Source organism: Rhinolophus sinicus, unplaced genomic scaffold (assembly GCF_057876585.1).
Source record: "Rhinolophus sinicus isolate RSI-liver-muscle unplaced genomic scaffold, RSI-T2T HiC_scaffold_19, whole genome shotgun sequence".
NCBI lineage: Eukaryota > Metazoa > Chordata > Mammalia > Chiroptera > Rhinolophidae > Rhinolophus > Rhinolophus sinicus.
In genome coordinates this window covers 843,482-855,494 of record NW_028290710.1, presented here as the reverse complement: position 1 = coordinate 855,494, position 12,013 = coordinate 843,482, and the positions used below count along the sequence as shown (strand labels likewise).

The following is a 12,013-nucleotide window of genomic DNA, read 5'->3' as shown; positions in this document are numbered from 1 at the left end:
GGAGGTGAGAGGGCAGGTTAGAGAAGCATTGAGCATTTCAAGTTGGCAACTGGTGGTTAAGGACGTATACGGCAGGGCACTAACCAGAAGAGCCCCAGATTTTCAATGTGGAGGTGCCACAAACTGAAAAGATAAGAAGAGGCCCAAGTTCGGGTAGTTATGAGTTCAATTCGGGCATGCTGAGTTCAAGTTGCCCTCCAAGAGACATGGGGCTGGTCGAGCAGATTCAATCTGAAAATAGAGCAACGTGTGGGTTAAAAATAGTGACTTAGGACTCATCGAGTTCACAGCAATTGAAACTTTCACTGCATCATGAGTGAGAACCCCAGAAATTGTGGGGCATGAGAAGGGCAACGGGCGAAGGACAGAACCCAGAGATGCCCATAATATCTGTGGAACCAGAGGAGGAAGAGGGACCTGTGACAGAGACAAAGGAGGAGGGTCAGAGAGACATGGGGACCTAAAAGAGTCGCTTTTACTGCTGTGCTTTTCTCCCCCCGAAACCTTCCACGTAAGCCCTCTGGCTGTCCTCTTCCTCAAAAGCAAGCTCATTTACACCCTTAACTCCCAGGTGAAAGCTGCTCCTGATCCCAAAGCTTGCAGCCCACCCCCTTCTATCCTCCTGAAGATTCCTGCATCTTTGAGGCTTATGCAATTCAGTTAGGAAGCCCGGACCTCCTTTCCTGATCGTTCTCTGTTTAGCTAAGACTCTGGCACCTACATCACCATTTTTCTCTCCACCCCAAAGCTGCCATGATGTCGGATGACTTCGGTACCATGAGGATGAACCATCACCAGGTCTCATAGTTCCTCGGTGCCCTCACCTCCAGTGACTCTTCACTTCCACTCCAGCCTCCCTCCCACGTGACTCCCAGGACAGGGTTAATACCTGGCACTGCTTCTGTTCTGTGAGAGTCAGCCTCACGTCCCACTCTCTGACCACAATGAGCCTCTCACCTCCGCCTATACTTGTTCTCATATTCCTTGGCTCCCGCTTTCTTCTGACCTCTTGACCCCGTCCTGACCTCTCTTCCTTCCTTACCCAGGTTGAACTCTCTGGTTGTTCATCTGAAGATTCTGTCCCAAACCTTTGCTTCGTTTGCACCCTCCCTTTCCCCCCACACCTACCCCAAACGCAACTTTGTTCACAGTCTCTCCTCTAATTGTGCCCTAAGCACACAAAGGAAAGGAGAGAGCCCACGCAGGGGGACATCATTGAAGATTCATGGCCTTTGACTTCTCTCTCATCCCTGTCCTTTTTCGTAGCTATAGAAACCATAAGCCTTTCCCCCTGGGGAAAGAGGAAGCTGAGCAGTAGCCAAAAGCCCAGTCTCTCTCTCCCAATAGCTTCTCTGTTGGCTGGATTTGACTGTTGTCCTGGGTACAACTCTTGACTGCCATTTACCGCCTTTATTTTTCCACCTTGGGCACGTTACTTAACCTCCTGGAATCCCGTCTCTGTGGCACTTTGTGCAAATTGGAAGGAGGTATCCCTCTGGAGAGGCACAACGGCTGAGTGAGCGGAGCATGGCCTGCTGACCCAGTCACCCCTCACCCTGTGTACCCTGTGTGTGCCAGCTCGCATAACCGTCCACTGCAGCCCAAGTCCGCCTGCCTCCACAGGGTTGCTGGGACATGACGGGGGGTAAGATGCACAGCACGGAGCAGAAGGCCTGACTCTGAGCAGAACCTCAGGCGAAAGAGCTAACGCAGACCATCGGACTTGGATTACATGTAGGTGTGCTCTGCGAGGGTGGCACCTTCAGCCACTTCACTGCCAGCATTTCAAGCATGTACTGCCAGCGCCACGAGGTTTATCAGTGTGCGTCTATCTCTCGTCAGAGCGCAGAGGCTGGAATGTGAGCTGGTAAATTCTTGAGGGAGTGGACCCATGGTCATAGCCAAGGGCTTCGGGCGGGCCTGGCGCAGTGGGAAGGAATAGGGAGTGGGCAGGTGGACAGAGAGGATGGTCTGAAAGGGAGAAGGGAAACGAGCAACCAACCTCCCAGGGCAACACTGCCTCAGGTCCGAGTGGCAGAGGCAGTCCCACCCCCGCCCCCACACCCCAGTAGTGGTGCTGCCCTCAGGGGTGCCTACCTCTCACACTCTCTCCTTGGGGTCCTCTTTCCAGCTGCTCACGAGTCTTCCCTACCCCACCAGCCCTGCGGGGAGGCTGACCCCCCCACCCCCCACCCCACTAGAGGGCTTGGGCACTCCATAGGGCACATTTTGCTGTCCTTTCACTTCACTGAGTCTCTCACTGCCTCCACGGGCATCACAGAGCAGAAACGTGTCAGAACCCACGAGTGGCAAGGCCCTCAGGAGCGCAGGAATTTCGAATGCCACATCCATTCTGTAAGAGCGGCTCTTCCTTAAGAGGAAATCACTGTGAGACGACAATGAATAGTAGCCACATGGGTATTTCTGTTGAAGGTTTCTTATTATGCCATCACCCCTTTGGCACAAAAATAATTTTCAGTAAAAGGTTAAAACCACCACGTTGTATCAATGAGAACGATTTCATTACTCCAAGAATGATTGATTGGAAAGTACTTTACTTACCAGGAAAGTCACAGTGATACAATACAGCTTCCACTTTTAAAGCACTTTCCATCTAAAAAAAAAAATCATACCTGTCTATAAAAATAGTTATACTGAAGATGTGAATCCACAGCCGAGCAGTTTACTGGCACTTGAGAGCCTTGTGGTATAAACAGATTCAACAGTGAGACTATCAAGGAACTCTGGGCTGTGGCAACACAACCTCCATGTTCAGTGACACAAAAGGAAAGTCCAACGTCATTTCAGAGAGGGTCATCTGGCCCCCACAGAAGAGAGCACAATGGAACTAGAACCAATAGGTCAGGTCAACTCAAAGCACTAAGTGATAAGATAGGAGAGAGAGGGGACAGATGTGGTCTCTGCCCTCAAAGAGTTTTCCAAGTGTCCCCGACTGTAGCTTGTACATGAAATAGTACAATGTCGTAGGTGTCCTAAGAGCAGTGCAAAGGAGTATGAGACATTAAGAGGGAGAGACTCTTCAGCTGGATTTCCTTCCTTCTTGCCTGCCTGCCTGCCTGCCTGCCTCCCACCACCGTTTACTGTGTGGTGTGATGTGAACAGAGCATGGAATCTACTGGATCTGGGTGCAAACTGCAGCTCCGCCACTGACTGTGTGACCCTGTACAAATTCATGTCTCTAAGACAGTTCCCTCAAGTTTCAGGGGTAAAGATGACATGAGGTCAGACTTGTGTGTGTATAAAAGTACCGGGTTTTGCTGCCTCCTGACACAGAACAAAAGTTCACTCCCTTACCCTTCTACTCCTCTGGGAAGCTTCAGTAGTACTTTTCCTCCCCTTTCACGCTTAAATTTCAAAGAGCTTCTCCACTGTTGGATGTAGTATGACTTTTAAGATAACATTTACTGGTCTTCGTGATTTTGAGCTGATGGCCCATCAGCCAGGGCCTTCCCTACTTCTTTTGGGCCCAGAGGACCACTGCTGCCCTGTCTGTGAAGAAGGTGGAACACAACCCACACCTCCCACCATCCCACTTCCATGAAAGTGAGATGGTGGGGATGTGAGCACCTGAGAATCGAGGTCCATCAGCAGTCGTTAATTGAGCACATACTCTTCTGAGGATTATGTGTAACTCTGGGGAGTCGTCGAGAAAGAAGCAGACAAGATTTCTGGCCTCTCCTGAGTTGAACACATGGGGACTGCACCAATCAAAGTTCTTGGCTGAAGACAGAAGTGAGCAGTTGTGTTACTGGCATGGGGCACTACAATGCCATCACAACAACCTGTCACTAACATCCCAGACCTACTTTTCGGCAGTCACTGTCACAGCCAGAAAATTTCCCTCCCAGTCCCCTTACCTTTTGGGTCAGTGTCACTGCCTAGTCTGTCATTGCAAAGTAAATTGCTTCAATGAGATGGGGTATTCCCACGTACAGGAAAGAGCTGCTCTCAGTTCAGTTTGACTCCAACTTGTAGCAGGTGTCCACTTAATTAAGAAAAACGGGGAAATCATTCAGAGGCTGAAATTGACTAATCTGCAAATTTACAAAGTGACTGATGTTGATTTTTAAAATTTCTTCAGCAAAATTCCTTCCATTAAAAAAACTTTAATTCTTCTAATGAAATGTTTAACTTTTTAAAAGTTACAGGAAAGTTTCAGTGTTCTGATACACTGTCCAGTTTCACCAATTAGCATTTTGCCATATTTAATTGCTGTCTCTCAAAATACATAAATATGTTTTTGTTTGCTTTTATGAATCGCTTGAGAGTAAGTTGCAGACATCATGACTGTGCGTCTTTAATACTTCAGGATATATCCCCTGAGAACAAGTACATAACAAAATAATTACCAAATTCAGGAACCTTAACACTGAAATCATCTTATATGCACAGCGCAATCATATTCTTCATATAATTTTTTTGGTCCAGGGGCCCATCCAAGATTATTTATTGCATGTAACTCTTACATGGCTTTCGTCTCCTTTAATATGAAACAGATCCTCAACCTTTTTTGTCTTTCTGGATATTGATGTTTCTGAAAAATACAAGCTCAATGTCTTATAGAACTTTCTCAATTTACATTCGCCTGATGCTTCCCGTGACCAGAGTTAGGGTGTGCGCTTTGAGCAGGAACACCACACAAGCGATGGTAGCCCCAGCCAAGGCCCCACATCCGGGAGCGTGTGACGTCAGTTTGTCTCATTATCAGTGTGTTGATCACTGTCAGGGCAGTGTCCACCTGGCTCCTCCATCGTACAGTTACTCTTTTCCCTTTGTAATTAATAGGGTAAGAGTGCTGGGGAGATACTGTGAAACGTAAATATCCTGCCCTCACCAAACCTTTATCCAGCAGTTTTAATGCATCCATCGATGCTTGCCAGAATCGGTTATCACAACGATGGATACAAACTGGTGATTTTTCAAACTTCTATATTTACTAGTTGGAATTCTACTTTAAGGATGAGTTTTTCCTTCTCCATTATTTTTTTCCTTGATTTATTTAATATCAGTATAGACTCATAAATTTCAATGTGGCTCTTAACAATTTATCTATTTGTGGAATCTATCCCTCAGATAACTCGCTTCTCCATTTTGTGGATGGTCCAACCTAATTGCAAGCCGATCTCCTCCTTGATGTGCACTTAAACAATTAACCTATACCTGCCCCCCTACAAAGGCATACACGAAATAGAAAACATCTTTTTATGGGGGTTGTTAGGTTGAACGTGTAGATGATTAAAGCGTTTCGAGTAGCTGTGGCAAAACAGGGCACTCTGGGAAGACATAAAGGAACAGAACCTTTTAAAGAAAGGAAGGAAAGGAGTTTTGCAGACAGCGAGATAAGGTAAAGAAGACTGGCACAATCAATGGCTTTCAGACTAGATACAGAGCAAGGGGGCCCTGGTGGAACAGGGTGGGAGGAAGAAGGGCAGGGAGAGAAGCCAGTGATGGAATGAGCATGTCCAGTCTGCGGACGGTGTGCAGCGGAGCAAGGGAGGCCAAGGGAGTGAGGAGAGAGGTAAGTGCAGTAGCGACGGGTCTAAAGAGTTCTGGTAACTGAGGGGCTGGAAACGATAGATTCACAAAGTCCCTATGAGGAAGATGTTAATAATTTAATTTCATTTATAAAAAAAGTAAGTCACCAGACAATTTACATTAATTTTTCCCAATGCTGCAAAGTTACTGAGTGGCAAAGCTAAGCTGCAAATACCAATCTATCTGACTTCAAAGTCCACACTGCCAGAAGAAAGAGACACATTCAGAGTGGAAGAACAGACGTAGCATTAAGGCTCTCCATATAAGAGCTGATAGGTTCCAATATGGCAATCACGACACTTCAGTGAGGCCGACCACATCAGCCTGCTTTTATCCCAACCACATACTTTAGAGTCCACTGGTCACTAAGAAACACTGCCAAGGTTTTCAAAATGCATGCTCCTGCACGACCCAATGCCCCCCACACCCAACCTTTTCAAAAAATAGTTACTGAGATATAATTTTCAGACGTACTGTGTTTCCCCGAAAATAAGACCAGGTCTTACATTAATTTTTGCTCCAAAAGACGCATTAGGGCTTATGTTAGGGGATGTCATCATGAAAAATAAGTCTAGGGCTTATTTTCCAGTTCAGTCTTATTTTCAGGGAAACAAAGTAGTAAGATTTCACCCATTCTAAGTGTATGATTCAATGAGTTTTCACAATGTATACAATCATTTAACCACCATAACAATCATAATATAGAACTTCTTATCACCCCAGAAACTTCCCTGTGCAGCCCCTTGCAATTGATATTCTCCAATCCCTGGCCTGCTTTCTGTCACAATACTTTTGCCTTTTCTAGAATGTCATATAAATGAAATCATACAATATATTATATAGTGGACACTTTTGTGTCTGGCTCCTTTCCCTTGGCATAATGTTTTCTAGATTCATCCATGTTATGTATTAACAGTTCATTCCTTTTTATTGCTAAATAGTATTCCATTATATGGATGTACCACAGTTTGTTCACCCATTAGTCAATTCAAGGACATTTGGATTGTTTCAGATTTGAAACAATTATAAATAACGCTGCCATAAACATTCACATATGTCTTTATGTAGATATGTTTTCATTTCTCTTGGCTAAATACCTAAGAGTAGAACTGCTGGGTTATAAGTAAATGTTATAAGAAACTGCCAAACTATTTTCCAAAGTATTTGTATGATTTTGTATTTCCACAAATGATGTGAGTTCCAGTTCTTCCAAATCTACTCCAAGTCAGTATTTTCAGCCCTTTTAATTTTAGCCTTTCTAATGGGTACATAGTATTATCTCATTGTTACTTATTTGCCCTCTGTATATCTTCTTTGATGAAGTCTCTGTTCAAATCTTTTGTCTATTTTTTATTGGGTTGTTTGCCTTACTGGGTTATATTATTCAGTTATAAGAGTCCTTTATATATGTTTTGCAAATATTTTCTCCCAGTCTGTGGTTTGTCCTTTGATATTATTTTGAAGAGCAAAAGTTTTTAATTATGATTAAAGTCCAATTTATAGTTTTTCTGTTTCATGCTTTCAGTGTCCTAAACACAAAGTTACAAAGATTTTCTCCTATATTTTTGTTGTATTAACGCTTACATTTAGGTCTATGGCCCATTTGGACTTAATTTTTATGTATCTTGTGAGGTCAAGTTTCATGTTTTTGCATATGGATATCCTTTTGTCCCAGCACCATTTGTTGAAAAGGCTATCCTTTCCTCCGCTGAATTGCCTTGTTAAAAATAAATATATTTCCGGGTTCTCTTTTCTGTTCACATGATCCACACGTCTAACTCATATCAGTATCTGTCTGATTACTGTAACTTTTAGTAAGTCTTGAAATAAGATAGTTTTTACATTGACCAATTTTGTTCTTTTTCAAAATTGTTTTGTCTATTCTAGGTCTTTTGTATTTCCATGTACATTTTAGAATTAATTTTCCAAATTCTAAAAATTGTGGCTGAAATTTTTATAGGAGTTGCATTTAATCTACAGATCACTTTAGGGAGATTGACATCTTAATGAGTTTTCTAATTCATAGACATGGTTTATCTTAATATCTAAATTCTCTTTAATCTCTGACTTACTTGCCATAATAAGAATGTATAATAAATCTTGTACATAGTCATGAGATATGAAATATAAATACTTCATATTTTATGCTATTATAAATGGTATTGCTTTGATAATTTTAATTTATTATTGTTCATTGTTATTATATATAGAAATACAACTGATTTTTTTATATACTGACGTTGTATCTTATTTTCTTGCTAAACCCACTATTCCTGGTAGTTTTTTTGCTGGATTTCTTAGGATTTTTCTACTTCTTCCTTTCAAATCTGTATGCCTTTTCTTTTCTTTTTCTTAACTTATTGCACTGGCTCACGCAGTCCAATATGATGTTGAATAGAAGTAGCAAAAACAAATCCTTGACTTGTTCCAAAGATTCGGGGAAAAGCATTCAGTTTTTCCCACTAAGTTTGACGTTAACTGTAGACTTCTCATCAATGCTCTTTAACAGCTGTATACTTGTCCATAATACGAATGTACAAAAGTTCAGTCATCTAGTTTCCTGTTGGACAGATAATCACATTATTTCCAGTGTTTTACCTTTGAAAACAAAGCAGCAATAAGTAATTTTGTACATATATCCCAGTATTATAGAACTTTTGTACATTTTTCAGAAGCAGGATTGCTGAGTCAAAATACATACCCATTTTTTATTTTAACCAATATTGCTTACTCTTCCACATTCCTACCAACAATGTATGGGAGTACCTTTGGCCTCTCCACCTCCATCTTTGCTGCTCTTGCTAACAATCTTCCTTCTTTATCAATCTAATGGGCAAAATAATGTTTTAATTTGCATTTTGACTGCTAATAATTATCTTTTCATGTGTCTATTATTTATTGACCATTTACATTTCCTCTTTTGAAACTGCAGACCAATATCTTTTGTCCATTTCTATCCTGGATTTGTCTTTTTTCCCAGCAATTTGAAGGTATTCTTTGAATACTGGGAATATGTCACGTGTCTGACAAGAATTTTTACCAAATCTGTGCTTTTTTTAATTTGGTTTTTAGTGTCTTTGGAAATATAACTTTAAAAAAAAATTTTTTTAATTAAAATCTTTTTTTCTCATTACGGATTTTGAATTTATTGACATACTTGTGGTTTTATTGCTTGGGATTATACAAATATTCATCTAAATTTTCCTATTATGTTACTGTTATAATTTTTACATTCATGCTTTTAATCTACATGGAATTTAATTTTGTGTATAAGGAGGGATCAGAGACTTGGAATCTTAGAGTTTGCTCCTAATTCTTCGTATCTTGTGGCATTTTCCATGTTTTCATAATATACTTTCCATGCAGCTCAGAATTTCTCTGGTTTCAGGCCTTTCTCTTATCACATTGCTATGCTGTAAACACAGGGAGGCAAGGAACCGTGTCCATCTCTTTCTCTATTGGTTTTCTTCAAGAAAGACTTGACGAACAACTGCAAAGCACCTAGCATAGTCCCTGACACATTTCAGGCACTCAGAAAACATTTCTGGGAGGAAGGGAAGTGTTGAACTCACACCTCATTACTGTGACTCCTGGCAAGTTAATACTGATTGATTTATCTGTGTAAACAAGGGAAAATGTCATTCTCCTTAAAGCCATTCACTGTCTCATCAAGCTCACTCTGTTCCTTCTTCCTCCTGGGTCTTTGTTCTTTGAGGCCTTCCTTCTCTCTATAAATCTGTGAATCATTCCACGAGGACTCCTTTCTTTAGGAGGAGCTTTGCTCAAACCCTTTCTTAAAATCCAACAGCATTTATAAATACTGCCACACTATTTAGCATTTAATCCACAATGGATTTTACTCCTTTTCTAGCACCCATCACGCTAGGCACACAGCTCATTCAACACTTCGACCGCAACTGAAATGCTCTATCATGCCAAGGCATTTATAAAGACTGAAGCACAGCCTCAAGATTTGTTATGAAAGCTCTTGGGTCTAAAAAGCCAGCGAACTGGGAAAAACTGGAAAATGACCCTGAAAACTGTTAACTATCAGAATGATTTTTCAAGTGAAATTGTGTTATCACATTTATTTAAAATACATTTTGTTAGATGAACATATGACTAAGTATTGCCCTGCCTGAAGGCAGAGGTGAACAGTCTTTCTTTGGTATTTTTGTTTCATGGGTCCCTATATAGTCTTCACCAACTCAGTCCTTTAAAGCTTCAGGGAAAATGGAAAGAAACCTTATATGACCCTATATTTAGTTAGAAAATAAAACCTGAATGGCCCTCACCATTTTACATAATTTTTAATGGAGAATGGCAAATTCTAGGGCTAGCGCAGAGAATATACAAGACGAGCCTGGAGCATCTTATAGTATAGGAAAAATAAGAAAAGCATTCAAAAAACAAAATAATCAGGGTATAGCAAAGGAATACAAGAGCTAACTGGAAGAACTCCCAATGGCCAAAGCTGGAACAATTTGAACAACAAAATAAATAATGTAGTATTGGATTGTAGCCCAAAAAGAAAAATATCCATGAGTTCATACTGATCTAAATAAGTAGTTGAATAAATAAATGAAGGAGAAGAGACAAATCTCCCACAGAGCATTCCGAATAATTGATGTAGACACACCATCCTCAGGGAGGTAGAGCATAACTCTCTACCTCATAAGTGTGGACCACACTTAGTGACTTGCTTCCAGAGAGTACAGTATGAAGAGGGACAAAAGTAACTTCCCAGTGGAGAAGCCTGGCAAAGACTGCCTTGGCCAATGAATGAAATTAACACCATAAGCAACAAGTCATGTTGATAATATGTACCCGACATGATAAGAATGACACTTCACCTCTATGGTTCCTCCCCCCAAAACCATAATTACAGTGTAAACATGAGAAAAACTAACAAATCCCAGACGGAGGTACATTCGACAAAACACTTACTTGACCAGTCCTCAAAACTATCAGGGCCATCAAAAATAACGCCTGAGAAACAGTCGCAGCCTACAGCGGTCTAAGGAGACTCGACAACTAAGTGTAATATGGTATCCTGGATGAGATCTTAGAACAGAAAAATGACATTAGGCAAAACTAGTGAAGTCCAAATCAAGTATGGAGTTCAGTTAATAATATATCGCTATTATTTCATTAGTAGTGACACATGTAACCACAGTAATGTGTTTACAGAACTGGGTGTGGGGGACATGGAAACTCTCGTCATATCCTTGTTAACTTTTCCGTACATCTAAAACTGGTCTAAAATAAAAGCATACTTAAATATTTTAAAAATACAAGTTGGGGCAAAAGAGGACTACATGCTTATCTCCACAACTGTGCTTTTATTTACAGGGCGCTGGTGACAGTTTTGTGGGAGCTGGCCTTCTACCTGGCTTACTACCCAAATCTGTCCTTGGAAGAAATGCTCAAGAGATCCAATTTCATCGCAGCAGTCAGCGTCCAGACTGCAGGGACACAGTCATCGTACCCACACAAAAAGACCTGCCACTTGATCTGTTTTGATTGCTGTTAACTCCAAAATAAATATGCCTGGAAATAAAATGTAGTTGGGGGTGGCCACTCTTAACAAACCGCATACTATAAAATGTCCTCTTCTCCTTTCTTTGCAAATATTATGTTCCTTTACTTCTTTAAAATGATTACTTCTTTACTTTTCATGCAAGAGCTAACCAGAATTAAGGACTCCATGACCAGGACCTGCACAAACATTACCGCTATTCAGAGAACCAGCAAACTCAATTTCCAACAGATCATGAATACTACCGTATGTGACTTACATTCATCTTTTGTTATCGGTATATAGTATTACAATTTTAATAGTTTTTTCCTTCTTAAAATGTGTATACATTTTTGGGGGCGCCCTTATCTATGCACGCCATACAGACAAAGTCAGAACAGAGACTGTTAAACAAGAGAAGGGGACATATGCACTGAACCACTCAAGCAGTTTCTAAGGGGGGCAGCTGATACTCAGCTCTGGCTTTCGTGTTGTCAAAGCTTCTGGTTTTGCAAGAGAAGCCAGAAGTTTTGGATATTTATTGAAATGTTTCAATGTTTAAGTATCAGCAACTCATTTTTTAAAAACGTAAACACCACCTGTGGGCCACATTTCAGCCCATGTGCTGAATCGAAAAGTCATTTGTTCAGCCAGATTTTACGTTTAAAAAAAAAAAAAAGGCAATCCATGCATGTCACAGATCCTTTACATTGGGCTTAGCTAGTAGGATCAGGGGAAAGATTTTTCTTGTAACCCAAGACCCTTATGTATAGTTTCAATCTGAAAATAGCCAAGATCTCACCTATTATTGCTTTGAACCAGAGCTTTAACAAAACATGCCAGAAAATAGTTGATAAAGAGCTCAATACCACAAGCCTCTAAGACTCAACAACTGCCTACATCTAATACCATTTCCAGAGAGCTGCTCTTGCATTTCTC

The 12,013-nt window shown here is 41.1% G+C and overlaps 1 pseudogene; it reads left to right on the top strand.

Moving 5' to 3' along the window:
- The window catches only part of LOC148754405 (ribokinase-like), a 52,896-nt pseudogene extending 41,611 nt beyond the window's left edge, over positions 1-11,285 (top strand).
- Positions 11,286-12,013: the final 728 nt, after the last annotated feature.